This window comes from Manis pentadactyla, chromosome 7, assembly GCF_030020395.1.
Source record: "Manis pentadactyla isolate mManPen7 chromosome 7, mManPen7.hap1, whole genome shotgun sequence".
NCBI lineage: Eukaryota > Metazoa > Chordata > Mammalia > Pholidota > Manidae > Manis > Manis pentadactyla.
Genome location: NC_080025.1, coordinates 115,616,316 through 115,639,728, shown reverse-complemented (window position 1 = coordinate 115,639,728; position 23,413 = coordinate 115,616,316). Strand labels below are relative to the sequence as shown.

Sequence of the window (23,413 nt, the reverse complement as noted above, 5' to 3'; positions counted from 1 at the left end):
AAATAATGCCCTACCATTTTAGAAATTTACAGTTACAATTGATTTAGGATATTACAAATTCCTTTTCCAATGACAACAACCCAACTTCTCTCAAACTATGGACAAAGAACTTTTCTTTGCAATTGAAATTAAATCTGTTTTCAGATATATATGTAGTTAATTTTCTAGGATGACTGTATATTTGTATAATTTTACTAAATATATCTTTAATATATATTCTAGAAAAATAGTTTATTCATAGACCTTGTTAGACTCAGCAGAGAATTAAAGAACATGATTCAGATTTACTAACTGGATGCAATTTACTATTTTTTTCATAATAACAAAATAGGAAGCTTTATGATATAGTTACAGATTTTATCAAAGCATGTAGAAATATTTAAGGATGTAGCAATCCAGTATAATCAATGTAAGCTAAAAGTGAAACACTAAAAATACATGTTATATATCTAGAAATAACCAAAAGTAATAAACAGAATGTATGTATGTTAGTGTGTGTGTGTATATATGTGTATGTATACCCATTCATATATATATATATGTATATATGTAAATATATACGATGAGTTAGAAACATTAAATGTATGAATATATATAAAATATATAAGCTGAAAATTAAAATGTAGTTTCTAAATAATAAAAGGTTCTTTTCTTGTATTTGCTTTGTATTTTATATTGAATTTTATTGAAACATATTTTTAAATCATTTTAGTATCCACTTTTGTCAAATTATAATCTTTTATCACTTAATAATAGAGGATAGGAAGCCTTTTAAGCACATAAAAATGATGACATTTTGATGGAATTCAGTTGAGCAATAATTTTATCAAATAATATATTTCTTTTTGAAAATACTATTAAAAGAAAATACCATACACAAATTGGTTAGAATAGAAAGAAAAATGTCATCTTAAATTATCTGTCCCACCTTACAAGTAACTGTGTATAATTCTACAATTATACAATGTGTTGATATATACTTGAAATATGTGAAATATGGAAAAGATAAATTTATCAGTACATTATGACAATTATTTTATGACAGATATTCATACTATTTCCATAGATAGAATAATTCTGTAAAAATTATGTATAATATAAATCTAACACAAGAAATTTATAAATGAAAAAAGTTAGAAATTATGCTACCAAATTAATGATATTCTTCATATTAAATTCTCTTGGAAAAGAACTCCTTTGTAGAAATTAGAGCATATTCCACCGTAGATGAATGTATGTATTGCAATGATGCTGTCACTGTTCAAACAATTTTAGAATATCTGTTTCGATATTATGTAAGTGTCTTTCAATAAGCTTTATAAGAAAATCAGTCTTCTTTTGTGAATAACCAAACCCAACCATTATTGAGAAAGTTTTGCCATTATTAAGCACATTAACATACAATTGCCATATGTTCTCAAGGCAGTTTCAGTAGATGAGTTGAAATACTGTTTTGAACAGTGGTATAATTATTGAAATAAAGTACACAGTCTTCAAAACAATTGCCTCAAAGAAGATAGAATTGCTTTTTTGATTGTATACATATTGATGTGTTTGCTTAAAACATTCTGACAGTATTTTCCCAGCATAGCTTGCTTATGTAATACGGTATGATGGATGTATGTAGGCATGAATATGTTTATTTGGTTATTCTGCAGATCTGATCAGTCATATTCTCTCTCTCTAATACTTATCTGAATACTAAATTTGGATATTAATAATAGAAATCACTAGCACAAATTTGAATATAAACATTCAAAAATACAATATTATTTAAAATTATCACTGCTAGAGGAACAGAAAGTTATCTTTAAACATATCACTAGAGGGCAATAAAGGTGAGAGAAAATTTAGTACCTATTCCATTTTAGAGATGAGAATGTTAAGACCTAGAGGAGCTAAGTGATTTGAAGAGAAAATCAAGTCTTCCAGATGTGGAGGACATCAAAGGGACATGATTTCTTGGACCAGGAATAGCATCTAAGTCACTTAGGTTCCTTTTGGATGACACAAAGAGGGTAAAAATCAATGGTAACATTTGAGGGTTTATCTATACCAAGTTATCCTAGGATATTGATTTTTTGAGTGTTTTGGTATTTAGAGTATATTAATACATTTAGCAAATAGAAGAACTAGCACAAAATGAAAGAAGCCAGATACTGACTCTTCATGTTTTAATAGCCACAACTCTTATTTTTGTAAGCATCAATTATTTTATACCCAGTTTGAGTTGACAGTCTTGTCACCAGGCTTTCCTTTTCCAATGCATTCTAAAGTAAGCAGTAGGATGTTCCTTCTTTCAGTGAAATTCTTAGAATCTAACTTTTCAATTTCCTAATGATATTTGGTAACTCCTCTCAAGTGAATATAAATAGGTATTATTTATATAACAGTGATTCTGAAAATATTCTAATTACCTCTTGAATTGCTCTGATCACACATTCTTACCTTTTTCTGTAAACCACTTTTAATTGTCTGGTAACAGAACCAATAACTCAAAGCTTCTTAGCAAACATAAACAAGCAGTAGCACTGAATGGGGAACTACAGGATGACATCCAGTACAGGTAATAATTGCAATATTGGTTCATGCTAATTTGGGTCCTTGAAGCAAAGACTAACCAAGAATACATTACATGGGAAGCAGGTAAAAAGTGTGTTGTTCTGGGTGGAATTCTTTCCATTCATTTCCTTTTCTGTTTCTTCTTTTCCTCTGCTTTTTTTTTCTATTTCTTTCTTTTACATGTGCAGCCTATGTTTTCCAGACCAAACCGACCTGAAATACAATCCAGACACAATTCAGATAATAAGAAAAATGTCATTGCTATGCACTTTTTTCAGTGGAATCCCTGGAATGCCGGACGTCCTCTTTAGTTGTAAAGCTTTCAACAATATATGAGATTGTATCTTAGTGATTAAAGGCACAGACCCTAGAGCTGGTTGCCTGAGTTCCAATCCTTAGTAGATAGGTAGTCTTGGATCATTTCTAAGCTCCTCTTGTCTAAGTCTCCTTATGTATAAAATAATATAATCTAAATAATAAAAAAATCTTACATCATAGAATTATTGTGAGGCTGAGTTAATGCATATAAAGCAGTTAGGACAATGCCTACCACGGAGTATGCAACTAAATATGTTACCTATTGTTAGTATTGTTGACTTTTTTTCTATATACTCGCACATTGAGAAAGTGTTTCAAGCCTAATTCTATTGCTTGAGTGTCTCTCTTTATTTCTATCTCTTTTATAACTTTTATTTAATTTAATATTTCAGTTTCTTAAACTCCCCATGCAGTATTCAACTTGCTTCTTCTTCAAGCTGGTTTCTTCTTCTATCTGAGGCACCGCACAGTGATTTCAGGAGCACAGTAGTGTGAGGGACTTGGTCTCAAAGCAGAGCCATAACTCCCAACATGTTCAGCTATTTCTGCATCATGAGCTCTTTAAGATGTTCACACAAATAGCTCAGCAAGACAGGTGCCCAAATACCTGATTTCCCATGTTGAGCAAGCTGAGTGTAACCACTGCTGAGGTTTTTCAAACAGAAAGTCACTTTTTGGATCTCATGTTTCTATTATTGAATGAATTAGATACAATCAGGTCATTTTTCCATATGAAAAGTACAAGTTTCTCTATGCACATATGGCACAGTACATGTCTAAATGTATAGTGCTTCCAATTTTAGTGCCAGCTTCACTCTTTATTTTAGAACTTTGAGATTTTGTCCCAGCCCCTGCCACATTGATGTTTGACCATGTGTTTAACTTTCTGTTTATAAAGTACAGGTAACTGGCCCTTCCTCACAGAATTGTTGAGAGTTGAATAGAAAACCTCTGTAATAATGTTACTAGAACTCCTCAAAATATTACATCAGAAGTTCAAGATCTCGATATAGCAAAAAATATTTGGAGTGAATGTTTGAAAATTCACATCCATACAATTTTAAATAGTCACAACCTGTTGGATTTGTAGTGAATTTCTCTAGTTACAGTTTGGAATGGTCATGGTCAGATTATTACAGAAAATAAAAAAGATACCCAGTAATAGTGTTTGCTTACAAGTTTTATTTTAAAAAATACTTAGATTTCTGTAGTTTGCTTTAACTGTGGAGCTTCGACCCTTGAAAAACATTTTAATGACATGTAACAAAGAGTTGTTCTTCTGACCTTTATAAATTCATTTTATTACCACATCTCTGGTTTATCTTTCATCCATACATGCACAATGGCCTGAACACACATGCATGTATAGAAAGAGTTATACTATTTGTTTTATACTACCACTAGCTACTATGATAAATTTTGTAACTGTAACATTTATAGGTTTTTTTCCTGCCTTTGTCCACCATAAATTATTTTCTTCTGTTGATGATAGTCTAAGATTACCACAACAGAAATTTTGAGGAGTCCTGTTTCTATTTCCTATATGACTCAAAGGTATAACAATTATACTTACTTTTAAAAAGAAAAAAAAGATCCTTTCTGGGAAAGTAAAAATACTTATGAATGATAATACACCTTCCTATTTGTAAAACAAACCCTGAAACTCTCTAAAGCCTGAAGTTCTAGCAATTACTAGATCACAGTTACACTTTGTCAGGATTAAATGTCTTACATCCTTGCTGGAAGAGAGGAGGATCCTAAGATTACAATATATTTGAACAAGAATGTGCTAACTTTGCATTATTTTCCATTCTTCCTGTCTTTGTCAGGAGGATGGATCCATGCTGTGCTATTCTCTATTCTGGTTGCCACCTTTGTCATGAGAATGAGACACCAGAATCAGAATGTTTCCTGTGAGATATAATAGCATGCTTTCCTGCTCTCACCTCTCAGGAGGTTGTATTTAGTCAGGTTAGAGCCTCTGAATCCCTTAGAGCATCAGCTCCACATTCACCATTCATGCAAAGTGTCCTTTTTCTTTGTATTCAATGCAGAAGTATTTGATGTCTTGGTCAGTTTTGTAGCCCCTCTCTATCTCAAACACACCCCTTTAGAAAACTGTTATTATTTTTCATCATTCTCAGGTCATTCAAATGTATCTTGCAACCTGTGGTGTACAGAAAGCACGTAAATACAGAAATGGTTTAATTATTTTTAATAAAACCTCACAAATATCTCAATATTCCACTTACACATAGAATATAGAACAAGTAGCAGCTATGCTTTTGGGAGAAGATGTGGTGAGATGGGCAATTAAATAAAAGGAGTTAATTTCCTTGAATATGTATCTATATTGTATTTAGAAATTTTCTACTTTTTAATTTTCATTTTGCTTGAGGGCATATTTTTTAATTATTCTTGAATTTGCCTCTCATCCAGGCTAACATATAAATACTGTATTGTATTTTTTAGACATGCTTCTGTCCCACCATGCAAAATAAAACCTGCAAATACACATCCAAGTAGCCACTCATGTTTCACAAATGTCACAGAGTCAACATGATAAACATCTCTACAGTTGCATTTCCTAACATGGACAGAATTTCATATCCATGTAGGGCAATGGAAGAGGGCATGTTAAGCTAGAGAAATCCTTTTGAATTTGGAAAGTGTACAAGAAGGCAAAACCTATGTGAATCTAGACAATGGCATAATTTCGTATATTATGTGGGAAATGTTTTTTGAGTAACATTAGTCTTGGGTTTTAGTCTCTCTCTCTTTTATTCCCAGAAGAAATTACCTGAAATTGAATTGTACATGATCTTTTTCTAGGATTAAAAACAATGTAGTTGTTATCAGCTTGGGCCCGATTGTAAGAAAAACACAAACCACACTGTTAGAGCAGAGAAGTGTTAATGTCAGTGACTGGTGACCTAACTCTGGCTGACTGGGAAGCAACTCGTCCCTCACTGGCATTGAAGAGCCGCTTGAGTCGCGACCACATCCTTCTTTTGACCCCTCCACGAGGCTGTCTCTCATATAGCATTTGTTGTATTGCCGCCTCCTGTCATGATAAGCCCGGTGGCATCCATGGCAGCTCCACTGGCTTACTCTCAGCTCAGTGAGTTCTGTAAACCGTCTTCTCCTGGATAGTCAGAGAAAGGTGATTCTCTTCATACCTCACGGAAGCCAAGACAGGCTTATGTGCACTAACCTCAGGCCCTTCTTCTGCCTTACCTAGATCAGTGCAAATTTCCCATCATGCATGTCCTGATGGGTGCGGAGCCATCCTGTTGTGCAATCTCCTTTTAGATTCCCAAATACCATCGTGGAAAAAGCTCCTCGCTGCCATTCCAGGGCCCCCTCAATCAACAAACTCACCTCCTCCCTCTGGGCTTCTGTCCAGAGAGGTGAGATCAGGACCACATTCCACTGGCAGCTTCACTTACCTGCCTTCTTCCTTCTCATTGAAATCTTCCATTCGACTCTGTATGTTCCTTCTGTACGTCACACTCTGGTGTAGCTCACCAGGTCTATAGGTCAAAATACTCAGTGTGTCTAAGCATTTATTTAGAAAAGTATGTGTTCCTAGATACAGCTTTTTAAAAAAATATATTTGTCTTTAAGAAATGAAAACTATCCTATTATGAAGATCAGAAACTTTATAATTATCTAATCTTTCTTTTCTAAAGGTCCTAATTCATATCTCAACTCATAATAAATGGCAAGTCTGTGACTATGACAAATATGATATATAAAAAGATAGAAAGAAAAAACCCACATTATTATATTTCCTACCTCAAAAACAAAAATTTGGTTAAGAAGAGTGCCAGGCAAATAGGTGAGGAGCTTCACATAAGAGCACTTTCAGCCCCACATCTGCTCACTGGCACTGGGTGCTGAATTACCTCGGAGTAGTGGGCATAACCAGGCTCTGACTTTTGTTGTCTCGCAGGCCTGAAATGAGAGAGATTTGAGATACAGTGTGCTTGTGCTTCAAGACTCAGGAGTGAATATCTCTGACAGAAATTGCAGGCTGTGAGTTTTGAAGTCATTCTCACCCTCAAAGTTGTTTTTGAAGGGCAGTTCATTCCTTGGAGGCAGCAGATACTTTATTCCACTTGTACGGGAGGTTAGAGCTCTTTCTCAGCGGCTCTCCTAATATCCAGAGTTACTTTAGTTGAGAGGTCTCATGTCTTAGGAGACCTGAGGAACCACTGTTACACTGTTACATGTCTACCAAGCCTTGCAGTTCAAGTCACGGTTTCCTAAATGTGCGTCAGCCAGCCTTCCCCTGTGCACATGTGGTCAGATTAACTTTAGAGGCCAGCTCCAGAAACACTGCCCATCTTTCTGCAGAGCCACCAACAATGGTGTCACAAAGTTACTCAACACATAATTACACTGCTCCTTTTTTTTTCCCTAGGACAGTGGAGCTTGCTTGCCAGATAGTCATCTGAGGGAAACTACTCGAGCTATTCTTCCAAGACCAGGAAAGATCATCAAAAGGTAATTTGCTTTTACATTTATATAGCTAGAGGTTTTTTTTACTTCCTCAGAAGCAAGAAGAAAGCCTTCCTTCATAAAAGCTCTTCATTTGAAATTTATGCATACATCTGTGTGGTTTTGGATTACTGTCTGTACCTCACCAGACATTACCATCACCAGACCTGCTCCACTGGTCCAGGTGCTTTGTCTGTGTGGCTCTCGCTGTGTCCCCAGGACCCAACACAAAGCCTAACATGGAAACAGCTAATGAATATTCGTGGAATTAACAAATGAATAAATCTGTCCTGAGATGATGGTCTCCCCTTGATGTTCTGTGAAGTATTTGGTACCATTTCTCACTAAAGAAGAGAGGGATAAAACATCAACTTAATCCCTGGCATGGTACTCTTCAAGTTGAAATATTTTCCTTTAAATAGATAACTTTTAAAGACTCAGATTGATTCAATTTATGAATAAAAATTTTAGGACATGACATGACTTAAGCCTACTTTTTAGATCAGATAGACTCATCAGTATTTATACAGCTTGCCAAATTGTGTTCTGCAAAAGAGCAGTTCTCCAGAATTTTACTAAGTAGTATGTGGAAAAATTAAAAGCAGATGAATTTAGAACCAACGGGATAAACAGTGTTCTTTATAGAGGTACTTTTCATAGCTTTCGAGGGAGTAATATACACAGGAATATAGTATACTGGTATTTCAAACTTATTTGATCAGGGAATTTTATATTTATAGTAACTTGTCTAATACTTACATTCCATGTTGAAAATACTACATTAGAAAGTATTATAAATTCAAACCTAAACTCCAGAAACTAGTGTAAAGCATTTTGATTATAATGGTATGGTAGCAATTTGTACATTTTTAAGGATTCCACAACATTAATGCTATTTTCAGCCAGATTGTGAAACAGAGAATAAGTATGTTTTATCCATCATTGTTGCAAATCCTAGCACTCTCTAGTTCTTGGTACATAACAAGTGTTCAGGAAATATTTGTTTAAGAAAGGAGGCAGTGAGATCTGTATCAAACTAAAGTGTTTGCTATATTGAGTGTAATAATTATAACAGACTAACAATACTGTTTGGTAGTCTGAGACTACTAAAGCATGCTAATGGAAATATGTGTTGTTAAAAGTTAAAAAAAATTCTCAAATCAGGAAGAAAAGTGCTTATACATAGAAAAGGAAAGAGTAGATAGAGTAAATAAATTTTTATATTGAAATGTACTAAATCAATTAACAGGATCAGTTTTTACAAATAAATGCATAAAAGAATGATAGCACATCGTTCTGATTAAGAAATAGAATAGGCCTCTCTGAAGACTCTACACCGTCTTGATGTATATAGACCAAATTCTTATTATTAATAGTATACTTCCTATGGAATAATACAGTAGATTTGGCTTCCTAGTTTTTGTTAAGTTCTGTGGAATCTACCATTGTGAAATAACCCCATTTGGTGACTGGCAATTTTTCAGATATTAAGATGCTGTATTTCTTAGACTAGACTTAGACATCAAAAAATGTACCTGCAAAATACCAGGCTAGGTGAGAATAATGATTATAACATTCCAATGATCAATGTCTAAAATGGAGTCAAGAAGTGATTATAATGAGAGCTTACTAACAAATTATTTTTGTGCTGTTTGTCCTCAAGAATTGGGAATACATCTAAACATCCCTAATTTGACTTAATTAAGCAGCAGCAGGCTCCTAAATGTGGTATTGAAGGATTTGGTAGAAAAGACATTCATTAGACGCTGATTTTTTTCATTTGGGGATTTGAAATAAGTAAAGAAGATCACAAGTACCCTATTTTGCCTTAATGAGTTGTTGAGGACAAAGGTGGTTCTATGTAAATGTTTTAAGGTGTGCAATGTGCTATACAAATGAAAGAAACATTCTGTATTAATTCATCTGGACAATTCTTGGAAATATCTATTTTTAAGGTTCCATTATATTTGGAAATGGTTATTTACCTAATCTGTTGCTTTTCTTTTAGCCTGAGGGGTATCTAAAGGTTTGACCCTTAGTTGAATTCTCCTCCTTGAAACATGAAACAGGGAATATGTTAGTTTGTGCCACATGCAAGATAAATAAGTGTCCCACTGAGGTTGATATATAATGAATGTTGTGCCTATACTTGGGGTGTCTAGACTGTTACTGAGTAATTGGTAACTGATGAGTACTCAGCTGCATCAGAGATAGAATTTAGTTTCATACTTTTGAGCAGCTTATGAGTCTAGCAAGATGGAAAAGCTGAGGGGACTCTGAAGCTGATGGCTTCCATGAGCCAAGGTGGTCCCTACCCACTAGATCTCATCTCCTCTAATAATGTGCATCCCACTTGGAGAAATTGGGACATTTGGCATCTGTAGCTGGGAGTCACCGGACTCTCTGTTTTCCCTGGGCATGCCAGGTTTATGTACTCCACTGTGTGCTTTCTTAGAAGCTGTGTGAAGCTCATTCTTAGAGGTTAAGTGAAGCTAATTTTGTTTCAAGAGTTTCATGAGCAATTCAAACCCAAGACTGTTGTTGGTCAAGCATAGTGAGTATTATCCTGTGGACAAGATCTTAAATATTTTGTCTAAAACCTTCCATTTAAAGATTTTGCTGCACTTTTAATACTCAACAATTTGACAAAAAAGAATATAAAATTCATGTATTAGTTTCCTAGCACTGCTGAAACAAATTATCACAAACTGAGTAGTTTAAAACAATATGTTCCAGGAATTAGGATTTGAGCATATATCTTCAGTGGTCACAGTTCAATTCGTAATAACTCATTATAATAGATTTCAGTCACAACCCCCTTAGTTTTGTTCTTGTCATTGATTAATGCATTCATTCATTTAGAACTATATATTGAGGTGAGTACTTTTCTAGGTGCTCAGAATAAAGTAGCAAAAGAACAAGACATGTTCCCTTACCCTCATGGAGCTTAGATTCTAATGAGGTTAGATAGGAACTACATAAATAAACACAGAATTTGTCAGATAGTGATAAATATTAGTGAAAATAATAAAGCAAAGTAGAAGGTCAAGGCATGCTGGATAGAGATTGCTGTTTCATGTAAAGTGGTTGGAAAAGCCTCTACCAACAAGACATTCTCTGAATGAGGTTGGAAATCATAAGGGTTATGAACAGGGGAATGACAAGATTTGAGTTGTATTTATTTTTTAATTTTTATTGAAATATAGTTGATTTACAATATTATATCGATTTCATATACAAAATAGTGATTTGACGATTATATGCATTCCTAAATGCTCTCCATACTAAGTGTAGTTACCATCTGTCAACTAGATTCTCTATAGTGTACTTTCATTCTTGTGACTAATATATTTTATAATTGGAAATTTGTACTTCTGTATCCCCTCCATGTATTTCATTCATTCTCCCCTGCTCCCCCAGCCCAGCAGGACAACCCAGTCTGTTTTTTTGTGTTTGTGTGTCTATTTCTTGTTTGTTTGTTAATTAATACGTATTGTGTGTTTAGATTCCACATATAAGGGAAATCATATGGTATTAGTCTTTCTCTGTCTGACTTGTTTCACTTAGCATATTACCCTCTAGATCCGTACATGTTGTCACCGATGGCACGATTTCATTCTTTTGTAAGTCTTATATTTCACTGTATTTATGTACCACATCATTATCCATTTATCTATGATGGACATTTGGGTTGCATTCAAATCTTGGCTATTGTAAATAATGTTACAGTAAACCTAGGAGTGCACATACCTTTACAAATTAGTGATTTTGTTTTCTTTGGGTAAATGCCCGTTAGTGGAGTTACTGCATCATATAGTATTCCTGTTTTTAATTTTTTGATAAACTTCCATACTGCTCTCCATAGTGGCTGCACCAATTTTCCATTCCCAACAACACTGTACAAAGGTTCCCTTTTCTCTCTATCCTTGACAACACTAGTTATTTCTTTCTTTCTTTTTTCTTTTTTTTGATATTAGCCATTCTGACTGGTGTAAGATGATATCTCGTGGTGGCTTGTTTTTTCATTTCCTTGATGATTAGTAATGTTGAGAGTATTTTCATGTGTCTGTTGGCCATCTGCATGTCTTCTTTGGAAAAATGTCTCCAGGTCCTCTACTCATTTTTTAATCTCATTGTGTGGAGTTTTTTGGTGTTGAGTTGTATGAGTAATATGTTTTGGATTTTAGCCCCTTGTTGGATATCTTATTTGCAAATATCTTCTCCCATTCAGTAGGCTGCCTTTTCATCTTGTTAATGGTTTCCCTTGCTGTGCAGAAGCTTTTTAGTTTGATGTGGTCTCATTTGTTTATTTTTGCATGTATTTCCCTTGCCTGGGGAGACAGATCCAAGAAAAAAATACTAATGCTGATGTTCAGGAATTTACTGCTTGTGTTTTCTTGTAGGAGTTTTATGTTTTCAGGTCTTTAATGTGTTTTGAGTTTATTTTGTCTATGGCATAAGACAGTGATCCATTTTCATTCTTTTGCATGAAGCTATCCAGTTTTCCCAATATCATTTATTCAAGAAACTATCTTTTCCTCATTGTATAATCTTGCCTCTTTTGTCCTGTATTAATTGACCATATAGGCATGGGTTTATTTCTGGGCTATCTATTCTGTTCCATTGATCTATCTATTTTTGTACCAGTACCATACTACTTATTATGGCTTTGTAGTGTAGTTTTGAAGCCAGGAAGTGTGATAACTACAGCTTTGCTCTTCTTCATGAAGACTGCTTTGGCTATTTGGTGATTTTTATGGTTTCATGCCAATTTTAAGATTATTTGCTCTAGTTTCTGTGTAAAATGCCATTATGTTTTAAAATGATTAAGAGGCATTTATGAGAATGGACTACAAGACGGCATAGAGATTATAATCAGTAAGGAAGATAATAAGTACCTTACCCTACCCTACTGTGAAAGTGGGAAGAGCATAGGGTTTTATGGATGATATGGGAATTGAATATCTAAAAAATGATAATGGTTTTGAACAAGCTGGTAATGGAGGTGATGAAAAATGTTGGGATTCCAATTAAGTTCAAATGATGGAGTTAAAAGGATTTCCTGATGGAAAGGATGACTAGGATTTTTGACCTGATCAACTCAAAGTATGGAGTTGCCGTTTACTCAAACAAGACTGTAGGAGCCTACTGGTGTGTGTGTGTGTGTGTGTGTGTGTGTGTGTGTGTGTGTGTAGGAAGAAGGTATGTAGGCTTTCAATTTTTGATATGCTAGTTTTAAGATGAATATTTGAAATCCAAACAGAGGTACTAAATAAAGGAACTAGACACTCTGATGTAGAGTGCAAGAGACAGGTAAGAGATAGAGGTATCAATTTGTAAGTCATAGTAAAATTTAATTGAATTTAAATCCATAAACCTAGGCGAAAACAGTTTCCTTTATAGATCATTTGACAAGTTCTATAGTGTTTACAAAGTTACATCAGGTGTAGTTAGCACAATATCTAAGACATTTCTTTCTTTTAACCTTGAGATAATCTTTTCTCAATAAATAGGCCTTTATGCTCTGGAGCTATTTACTAAAGCTGATAGCAGGAGGAAGTATATTTTGTAGGCAGTATTAAAATAGAGTAGCTAGTTGGCTTGGGATGACTTGCTTATACCCAGTTAAGCAATGATATGAACTAGCTGACTTGCTGAACCCTACTCGTACACCTCTGTTATTCCAGTCACTAACATTTTTCTAATCAGAATTCTAATTCTTTTTCTCCACTTATTGTCAGGGCATTTTCCAACACAGAGTGGGCTGCCAGTCTTCTTACCCATCTTTATTGAACAATCATTTTCAGACAGATATGACATTAAAAAGTATTGCTCTTTGTTCATACTCATGTTTTCAATATAATTCAAAAATAGGTTTCTTATTTTTCATTTGCACTGCTTCTCCACCTTATTCTAGTGCTGAAATTCTTGTCTGACCTTATTTTTTATTAAATAAACTTGAATGTTATTCATGATTTTCTTCACCAAGGCCAAATTCTCAGTGAGCTTACCCATGAGCCATCTCATGATAAGTAAAGAATGTAGGTGCTTCCCATAGTTCAGTGTATTTTCTTGGTAGTGCAATGATTTTTAAAGACAAGTGTTTACTATTTTTTCCCCCTTAATATGAAACCCTGAAGGGGACATTGTCAATTTTGAATTTGGATAAAGAAAGTAGGCACAATCTTGATAGATTAGTCACACTCTGAGAAAAAATTTAAAATATAAGAATCTGTGCAGTTATTGATCCCCTCTAATAAGGTGTTGGATTGTCCTTAAATTTCACTTATTGCTTTCAACTATACTTATCAAATACATGAAGCAAAAAAAAAAGAAGTCTAGCATTCTTTAAATAAAACCATACAGTGTTTGTGTTTCAATCTTTATATACTTTTTCAGTAAATCACACAGTTGCAAATGGAATCTAGAAATAGTTAACAAAATGTGATCATCTGGTTCTGAACTGTGTTGATATTTCAGATAACATTGCCTATCAAATTTATATTCAAATAGGAAAATCTCATCACATTAAAGTGTTATTTACATATTCATATACTCCTTCCTTCAGGCAAAGGCTCCAGCCTTTCTTTACAGATGGATCTAGCAATAAAACTTAAAAACAAAAAGGGAAAGGAATTGAGGCATCACATAGGAAATAGTAACCTACATCGTATCTCCTTACTTCTCAAAAACTACATATTGTATTTTCAAGAATATTCTTAGAATCTAATAATTCAGAAAAGTTGTGAAAAAACAAAATAGTGTTATAGTAAAGTAACAATAAAATAGTAGTAAAATAACCACATCTGATTTTTTTACCTCAAAGGTTTTAAACATTAAAGAATTCTAAACATCCTTGGGTGTCTTCTATGTGTAGTGTTTGGATAATCACTAAAATGCCATCAAAATGTTGTCAGAAAAATGATATTACTATGGCTACATTAAAGACTTCTCATTCTTGTTCTATTAAGTGACATGTTGCCCATTACTTCAGAGTCTCTATTATTAATAGTCTCTTATTAGTCATTGAGATAAAAGGCACACCTCAAAAGAGGACGCCTCTAAGAAAGTAAGATGAAAAACATGGAAAAATTGTCAATAAGAAGAAGAGGAGAAGATAGAAAGTAGGTGGATAATAAAGATTGGGAGAGAGAAAAAGAATAGAAAAGCTTAAAAAAATTTTGAAATTAAAGCTTCCTGTCCCATCTTCCTTCTTGATACCAGAGTCCATAGCTTCTCATTTCCTTATGCCTTAATCTAAGTCTTTCTAGGGAAAACATTTTTTTCTAGGCATTTATTTTGCCTTTATCTCCTTTTTGCAAGCACCTGATAAGCTTTTTTATGCTTACAGATCCCATGTTTTATAATAGAAGGCAAAATGTCAAGCTTCTAAAGGATCTATTACATTTCTAAGACATCTTGATTTTCATGAGCTTCAAAATATTTCTGGGTAGTTAATTTTTGTGGCATGATATGGTAAGACTTTTCTATAGCATATGGTACATTTCTAGTAATCAATGCTGGGTGCTGCAGCTTGTTGGAAGGTGGCAGGAGGTCTGATGCCCAGACACTGCTGGTAATGCCTGGTATTGTGTCCTGGTCCTTGAAATTATTTCTTAATCAGGTTCCTTACGATTCTACTGGCCTATTATTTGTTTATTTCTACAGTTATTTTGACTCTTTAAAATCAAACTAACATATGCACGCTAATAAAGTCAAATGTCCTAGAAGGCTTATAACAATAATATCGAAAAGGTGGCCCACTGCCCTCTTTTCCTTCCTGCTTTCCAGACACAATCACTTTCAACTACTTTTAGGCCTAATATTTAGTATTTCGGTACATATTTCTAACTTATATGTGTAGACTGCTGTTTATTTCGTTACTTAATTAAAATATATTTGCATATAACATTTTGTAAGGATAAGATGTACACCATGTTGATTTGATACATTTATATGTTATAATATGATTGTCATTGTAGGGTTAGTCATGTTATTTCTTGATTAAAATGCTTTGTCCCCATGAAGGATACAAGAATTTTCATTTTTGTCATCTCTTTCTTCTTCTCTCAATCTCCAAATGAAGTTCGATTTCAATTCTTATACACCCTTTAAAAATATCTTTTTTATTTTGAAATTATTTTAGATTTACAGAAGAATTACAAATGATGTATAATTCTTATATACATGTACCCTTCACCTAGCTTTTCTTAGTGTTTACATCTTACATAACCATAGCCAAACCTAAGAAATTTACATTGGTACAATACTGTTAAATTAACTACAGACTTTTTCAGATTTCACCAGTTTCTGCATTAATGTCCTTTTATGTTCCAGGATCCAATAATCTAGTGTATTACATTGTATTTAGTATTAATCTCCTCTGGCTAGTCACATTTTCTTTGTTTTTCTTGCTTTACATGCCCTTAACACTTTTGGAAAATACTGACCAGCAATCTTATATAATGTCCCTCAATTTGTGCTTGTCAGATGCTTTGTCATGATTATACTGAGGTTATGGATTTTCCTCCATGTAATCATGAGAAAGCTTCAGACACTGGTGAATTCTAAAAGTAGTGGATGAAACTTTAAGGAAAAATTGGATATTTGCATAGGTCCAAATGATCTATTAATTACTGTGATGATTTGGGCATATGTCTATGAATTACTTGATACACCTTTCTCCTGAAGATGGGTCTTAATTCCCCTCCTGCTGAGTATGAGATGAATTTAGTGATTCACTGCTAATAGAGTATGGAAAGGGAAAAATAGTAACTCTACAGTGCAGAAATCTGGCAGACACCACCTTAAGTAACCAAAGTTAACATCACCAGTAATAAGTCATGCAGACATCATGTTCTCCCTGTTATGACATGATGAGAAGGGCTCAGACTAAGGGACTAAAGGAACTAAGGGAATTGTGAAAGAAAAGTAAGACATGTTTTTGAGGTTAAAAGATCCTGTGATTTCCATGATGACCATTTGCACAGACATTTTTTTTTAAAGATTGAAAATCACAGGCAATGTTTTGCCTTAAGTCAGATGTAAGATATTCAGGGATACGAAGGTTCAAAGAAGATAAGAACACAAGTGATAAACAACCTTTTCCTATTTTACCCAACCTTTACTGAAGCTCTTCCAGTTCTACTGGTCTTAATAACTTGGCCGATTAAGATACTTCAGTGGCTTCATGTATACATATTAGTCACATGTATGTTAATGCAGCCAAAGTTCTTCTATCTGAGGGTTTATTTTTTTTTATTTAGTAAAAACAGTTGATTCAAAAATCATCCATAATAAAGGTCAATTCCAAAGACCTTCAGTATCTAAAAAATAACTTCGAACATAGGACATTTGAGTTGGTTTAAAAATCCAGCCTTGGTGCTTATGTTGTAGGAGCCTGAGGTTCCTCTGCTGGAAGAGAAGACTGCCAAAACCTAACATGGTGGTACACATTCGACGAAAATCATGCTGTTACTTATAGATCTAAACACCGTGGGGCGGTGGCCTGGATGCCACACTGATGATTAAGGCTGAGAGTCTGCTATATCTTATGCATCTGAAGACTCTTGTGTTTTATTTATACTGGTTGGGATTTGGATTATGTTGACCTTTCCAGGGGTATTCATTTGAAATGGTGAGATTGACATAATATACTAGATTTTATATCCTTTCATTTTCAAGCCCATTTTGCAGACTTGGAAACTGAGAAGTAATGACAAAAGAGCTGCTGCTCAGCTGCTCAGCAATCAGAAAGGATTCAGAGGACACTGCCCACCCTGAAGAGAGATCATCCTCTTTCAGACCTTAGGTAAACAGAAGAAAAACATAAGTTGTAAGAAGGAAAAGAAATCGGGAGGAGAGACAGATCAGAGATTTACTTAAACTTATTTCAACCCCTGTGTAAGTGCCTGCTTATGAGAGATCTTTTACATCCCACCCAGATAACAATATGCTTTATGACCTCTATATTGCCCTCAAATTTTCCTATGTGAAAATAATTTCAAATCTGGGTAGCTATAAGAGGAAGAACACTTCTATGAGATCATCAAACATTAATTATTTCCATTATTTTTACATAGATAAAATGGAAGTTAGACTTTAAATATATTGCTACAAATTCCAGCTCCCAAACTGACCCTAGTGGGTGGTGAGGTGTCCTGAACTTTCCAGCTCCTCATGGGCGAGGCAGTGGCTTTTTCTTGCTTCATAAGAATGAAGTCTCTTAACTTGATTAGAGGAGAACAATTTTTGTATTCAGCCAGAGTAAGTTCAATTTACAACTAATGCTTAGTAACTAACCTATGCACATTTTACTCATTTGCCCTAAAATGTATTCTACAAAGTAGTGAATAGGTAGTTTTTGTCCTTCAGGCATCACCTCTTTCTAAGCTGCCTCTTGGCCTTAGAAAAAGCAGTGTAAGTGCAAGAGGGAGTCTCCTCATTTCATTTCATACATCCAGACATCATCAAAACATTTAGTTCCTGCTCTTCCCACACAGAAGGTGACTAAAGGTTAATAATGCAAGTGGAAAATAATTAAGAATGAAAACATATACAATAAAATGCAAAACAAATCAGAATAAATAAAGTTTAGTGTGACTGTTAGGTTAAGATGTCTTGATACTGCAATCATAAAGTTGCTTTTTTTTTCCTCTTTTGAAGGACAGAAGAAGCCTGATGTGTACAGTGAAACTGTTCCTCTTTGACACATCTAGGAAATTGTTTAAAGGAAAAATGATGACAACAGAAACTAATTTTTTCCAGAGTTCCTACAATCCCTTGTCTACCTATGGACAGACACTGCTTTACTACCGGTTTCATCATATTTCTCTTAAATTATTTCCTAGGTTTCTTTCTGTCTCTCTTTTTTGAAAAGACTAAGGTCAAGGAATCTAATAAAAATTGGCAAGAACTTTTGCATGAAATAAATCTAGAAATAGGTAGTCCAGAGTGTGCTGGGCAGCCCCATGAAATACTTCGGAGACCAGAATCTAGTTTGTTTTTACCATCGTCTTCAGCTTGTGGCTTGTGCTATCCGGTTCTCAATGTGGCTGCTTATGGTGTAGCCTTCTGCTGCATTCCAGCCAGCAGGAAAGAGGAAGGCCAGCTGGAAAAGGGCATGAGTCTTTCCTGTAGGAATATTCCTGGAATCAGAAATATTTTCAGTGAATTCTGTTTGTCGGAATGTATTCATCTCTAACTACAACATGGGGCTGGGCAATTGAGTCTTTTTAGCTGTGGTCCAGCTAAAAATCAGGAATTGCATTTTATCAAGGAGGAAAGGAGGAGAGTTATTGAAGGACACTTGCGCCCTCTAACAGGCTATGGCTGTTTGTGTGACAGGGGATATTACGGTGGATGAATGTATTTATGTAGAGTTTATGATTGTAACAAAAAGTACAGGGTGACTGTGTGTATTGTGCTTCACTCTATGAGGATAGAGAATACAAAATGTACAAGATATGGGTAGCAGCAGTACTGGTTTTATCTAAGGTTGTGAAGTTTGGTCAGTATCTATACATATTCAGATAAGGTAAGAATTCAATAACCCTGATAAAAGAAAATTAAAAACATATCTACCCCCTTAATTTTCTGCAAATTGTGATCGCCTGGAGTAGTTTCCCCCCAATGCCAACCTTGGATGCTGAGATTAGTGAAAAATAATTAAATGGTAGATGAAATTCAGATTTAGGGTAGATCTCACCTGGGAGCAAAATAATTCTAGTTTTAAACTATTCTTAAAAGAAAAAAAAAGTGTGTCATTCATAAATGAGTGTCTTTTTGTTTCTTTTGTGAAGTTTCTTGGACATCGAACAAACTTTTCAGAACATCCTGAATAATTGAGTGTAGATTAATAAAAACATAGGAGTTAAAAGTGCAGGAGTTTTCAAGTGCCTTGAAAGTGCAGAAGCTGAAAAGAGAAATAAAGCTGAGCCAAATAGATGGGATATTTGTTTAGAACCAATGTGTCTTTTAAATGCTCCCCATGGAAAGTATGTTGCTTTGCTTCATCTCCTCCCTTATGCTTGCACTCATATCAAACATTTATGGAGCACCTTTGATTAACCAACCTTTTTTCTAGTAACTGGGGATTGCAGCTAAGGAGACATGGGATTTGTAATCTGGCAGGAGGACAGAGCCTAAATAAGTAATTAACTGTAGTTGTAATTAATTACAGATGAGACATGTAGGGTGCAGAGACCATAGGAAAATATATAAAAAATGTAAAAAATTGGGAAAGAAAAGAAACCACTGATTAGGAACAGCATGAAGTTGATGAATTGAGTGTATTTACAATCATGAGCTCAGTGTAGACTTTATGTTTAAGCCAAAGGAACTATATGAAAGAAAATAATAAAGTAAGGACACATGCGACAGTGAAAAATTTTAAATTGAGTTTCCCCAATCAGTTACATCAATCAAGATTTATGTCTGTCTTATAAGAGGAACATTGAGAAAGTGGAGACTAAAACCATATCTCCCTCCTTGATTTATAATTCCACAACAAGCTATTTAACTTTGCAGCATTGTCAAAATCTTATTTTATTCTTTTTCAAATATAAGTTCCTAAGAAAGTCTTCAGACTATATTTTACTTTGATAATTAACACAATAAAGAGGAATCACTGCTTTGACAGATAGTTTATTAGGTATCTGTCAAATTTATAAATCTAATTCGTAAGTGGAGTAAAATAGTAATGGTCTTTAAGAGAGAGAGTTGTAGGAAAGGAGGGCTCTATAGTGTTACATGGGCTGCTAAGTTACCAAAGGCTGAGATGATGTTCATCTTTGCATTTATAAAAACTTGCCAAAAATGTAACATAAATTTTCATAATGGAGGTACAACTTTAAAATGAATTTTAAGCAATTATATTCACTAGACACAGTGTACAGTGCTTTATACTTATTATTTCATTTAATGATCATGCCTGAGGTAGATACCATTATTATTTGCATTTCACTGGTAAGGAAACAGGCTCAGGAAGGACATTTAGCTAATAAGTGGGAGAAGATTCTTTCAAGTTTAAGTCAGTGTGCCTCCCTCTGGGTCATTATAGTATGTAGGTTTTATTTACCTTTGCTGTCTTTCAGTGAAGGACTAGGAAGGGCAGACCCACAAGGAAAAAGGGGGCGTCATTGTAACTATGCAGCTGGCTGTTGTTTTATCTTTGATAAAGGTGTATCATGAATGACATAGATTCCTGACCTCTGAATAAAATAATTTGCTATTGTCTTCTGTACCTAAGAAGATCATGGAATAAGGTATGGAAGGGAGGGAAACAAGTTTTTTTTCAAAACATGAAAGAAAAGGAACAAATAGGTCTCTGGTAGTCCCAGAGTTGTTGGTTCTAGGAAACAGTAAGAGGAGCTTGGGCTCACTGGGAAAAAGTGTAACCCATGTGATTTCCCACGTGTCACCAGCTACCGCCCAGGGGAGAGGACACTGTGGCTGCGGCAGATCACCTCACTCAAAACTGCTCTCGCATCCTCCTTTACTGGGTGGCTGGCAGGTCAAGCACTTGCCTTTCTGGTCTCTCTTGCAGCTGGAGGTACACATGGGATCCAGTTTTGACTAATGAGAGGTTAAGTGGAAATCTTCTGGGGAAGGCTTTTCTTTCCGAATAAAAGGACACGCTTACTAAGGAGAAAGTCGAGAAAGTCCTTCATCGTCCTGACTTCTTTTTCACTTGAACTTGGATGTGATTCCTAAATGTTTAGTAGGCATGTTGTGACCAAAAGAATTGCAGAAACCCTGGGCAGCTGCCACCTTCCTCCATACACTTGCCTTTGTTTCTATTTTTGGTCAGTTATTCAGTTTCTTGCAGTCCCAGATATTCCTACTTAATGTATGTGCCATTTTTATCTTTTCTTTTCCACAAATGGGACTATACCTTGAATGAAGTTTCAGAAGTATGTGATTTTAAAGTTCTGTGATTTCATGTTGGCAATTCCCAGCCCCCCATAAACTGCGTGCAGCCCCTGCATTTCTCTTTTAGACACAATAGGCAGTTCCTCCTTTCCCCACACATGCCAGAGCCATCGACTCTTCTGTGCCTTTGCTTAATGCCATTGCTTCTGCTGGACACCATCCTGGTCCTTCTGAACGGTCGCCCCACTGAAGTCTTTCCTGGGTCTCCAGGACCCTCAGTGCTCTGTTCATATCTTCATCTATGTCCCCTTAAGACTCTGTTCATACCTTTATTATAAAACTGATTCTTTATATTGTAATCATATAATTACATGTGTTTCCACCATTAAACTGAAAGCTATTAGAGGTCAGGAATCATGTCTTATGTGTCAGACATAGAACAGTTGCTCAGTAAATATTTTGTTGTTGAATTTATAAGTTGATTATTTTCTTCCTCCTTTGAACTCTCCTGAAACTTCATTCTTACTTCTCTTTGGCATATGCCATTTACTTTTCTTATTCTGTAACACAATAGTAGATTACTTGGAGGCAAAAATTCTGTCTTATCTTTGTGTCTCGCACATATTTTTAGGCTAAGTTCATATTCACTGAATTGGGCTATTAATAGTTAATGTATTAAGCATATCTCAATCATCATGTTAATTGCTGCTTCTCCTCTGGGGTAGGGGAGAAGAGGGATGAGGGTTGAACTGTAACTATCCAGTTCACTGAAGGAGTTTTAAAAATATCGCCTATTTAAGTTAAAAGGGAAAAATTAATTTGCTATAAAAGGGAAACCCAGAGCCTATATTCCCTGATTCAGAAGTGTTTGAAGGATACAAAAGAAGAATCTGTTTTCAAGAACTTTCTACTTTCCCCTCTCTAGTAGTCAATCCAATTCAAGTGCAATTTAATAAGTTAATTGCAATATATGATTGACAGAGGCAGGGGACAATGTCTAATGTGAGGACTTCTCTATAAAAAAAATTATGATAATAACTAAGGATCCTATTATTTCATTAAGGACTCTATGTCTTGACTGATGCACAGCAAGACTTTCTCAGAATTTACCTCAGAAATGATTGGTATCAAGCATGTATTCATCCATTATGTCACCAAACCAAAAATGGAGGGAATGTTGATCAAGATCAGTTTGAACCTTAACTCTTAAGAGCCTTAAAGTCTTAAGATATTCCACAATCACATAGAAATCTGGTTGAAGTTGTCAATTCTTTCAGATTTATTTAAGAATTGAAACATAAGAAGATAATAAACAATCATGAAATTCACAAGATAAAATTATAGTTAAAAAACAGCAGTTTCTATGATAAATAAGAAACAAAGGTGGGGGGGCAGAATGAAGGAGGATTTTCTGTAACAAAAATGAATTCAGAATAATAGAAGAGTTCAAAAAATTCATAAATACATTTTTTAAAACAAAGTTGTCTTTCTGGAAACCAAGAGGCTTTAGCTTTTTTCTTTTTTTTAATTAAGGTATCACATACAATCTTATGCTCAGGTTCCACATGAGCAACATTGTGGTACTACATTTCCCCTATTATCAAGTCCCCACCACATACCCCATTACAGTCACTGTCCATATAGAGTCACTACTTGTCTTCTCTGTGCTATACACCTTCCCCATGCACCGCCTATGTGTGCTCGTCATAATGCCCCTTAATCCCCTTATCCCTCCCCAGTTGCTTTCCCTTTGGTAACTGTTAGTCCATTCTTGGGTTCTGTGAGTCTGCTGCTGTTTTGTTCCTTCAGTTTTTGCTTTGTTGTTATACTCTGCAGATGAGTGAAATCATTTGGTACTTGTCTCTCTCTGCCTGGCTTATTTCACTGAGCTTAATACCCTCTAGCTCCATCCATGTTGTTGCAAATAGTAGGATTTGTTATCTTCTTATGGCTGAATAATATTCCATTGTGTATATGTATCACATCTTCTTTATACATTCATCTACTGATGGACACTTAGGGTGCTTCCATACAAAAGGCTTTAATTGTAAGTACTTTGTTTCTGAACTAAGAAATTAAAGTGAACCTATGCATTAAGAATACATTTATTTCCACTTTTCTAAATGTCAGATGATAATTATTTAAGATAGTTGGACCC

General features: G+C 34.8%; 1 long non-coding RNA gene across 1 annotated transcript in view; it reads left to right on the top strand.

Moving 5' to 3' along the window:
* LOC118935344 (uncharacterized) overlaps positions 1-23,413 on the top strand; it is a 461,859-nt gene that overhangs the window by 245,958 nt on the left and 192,488 nt on the right. Inside the window, exon 3 of the long non-coding RNA XR_005033782.2 lies at positions 7,307-7,389. This is a non-coding gene — a long non-coding RNA (uncharacterized LOC118935344). The remainder of the gene's footprint in view (positions 1-7,306; positions 7,390-23,413) is intronic.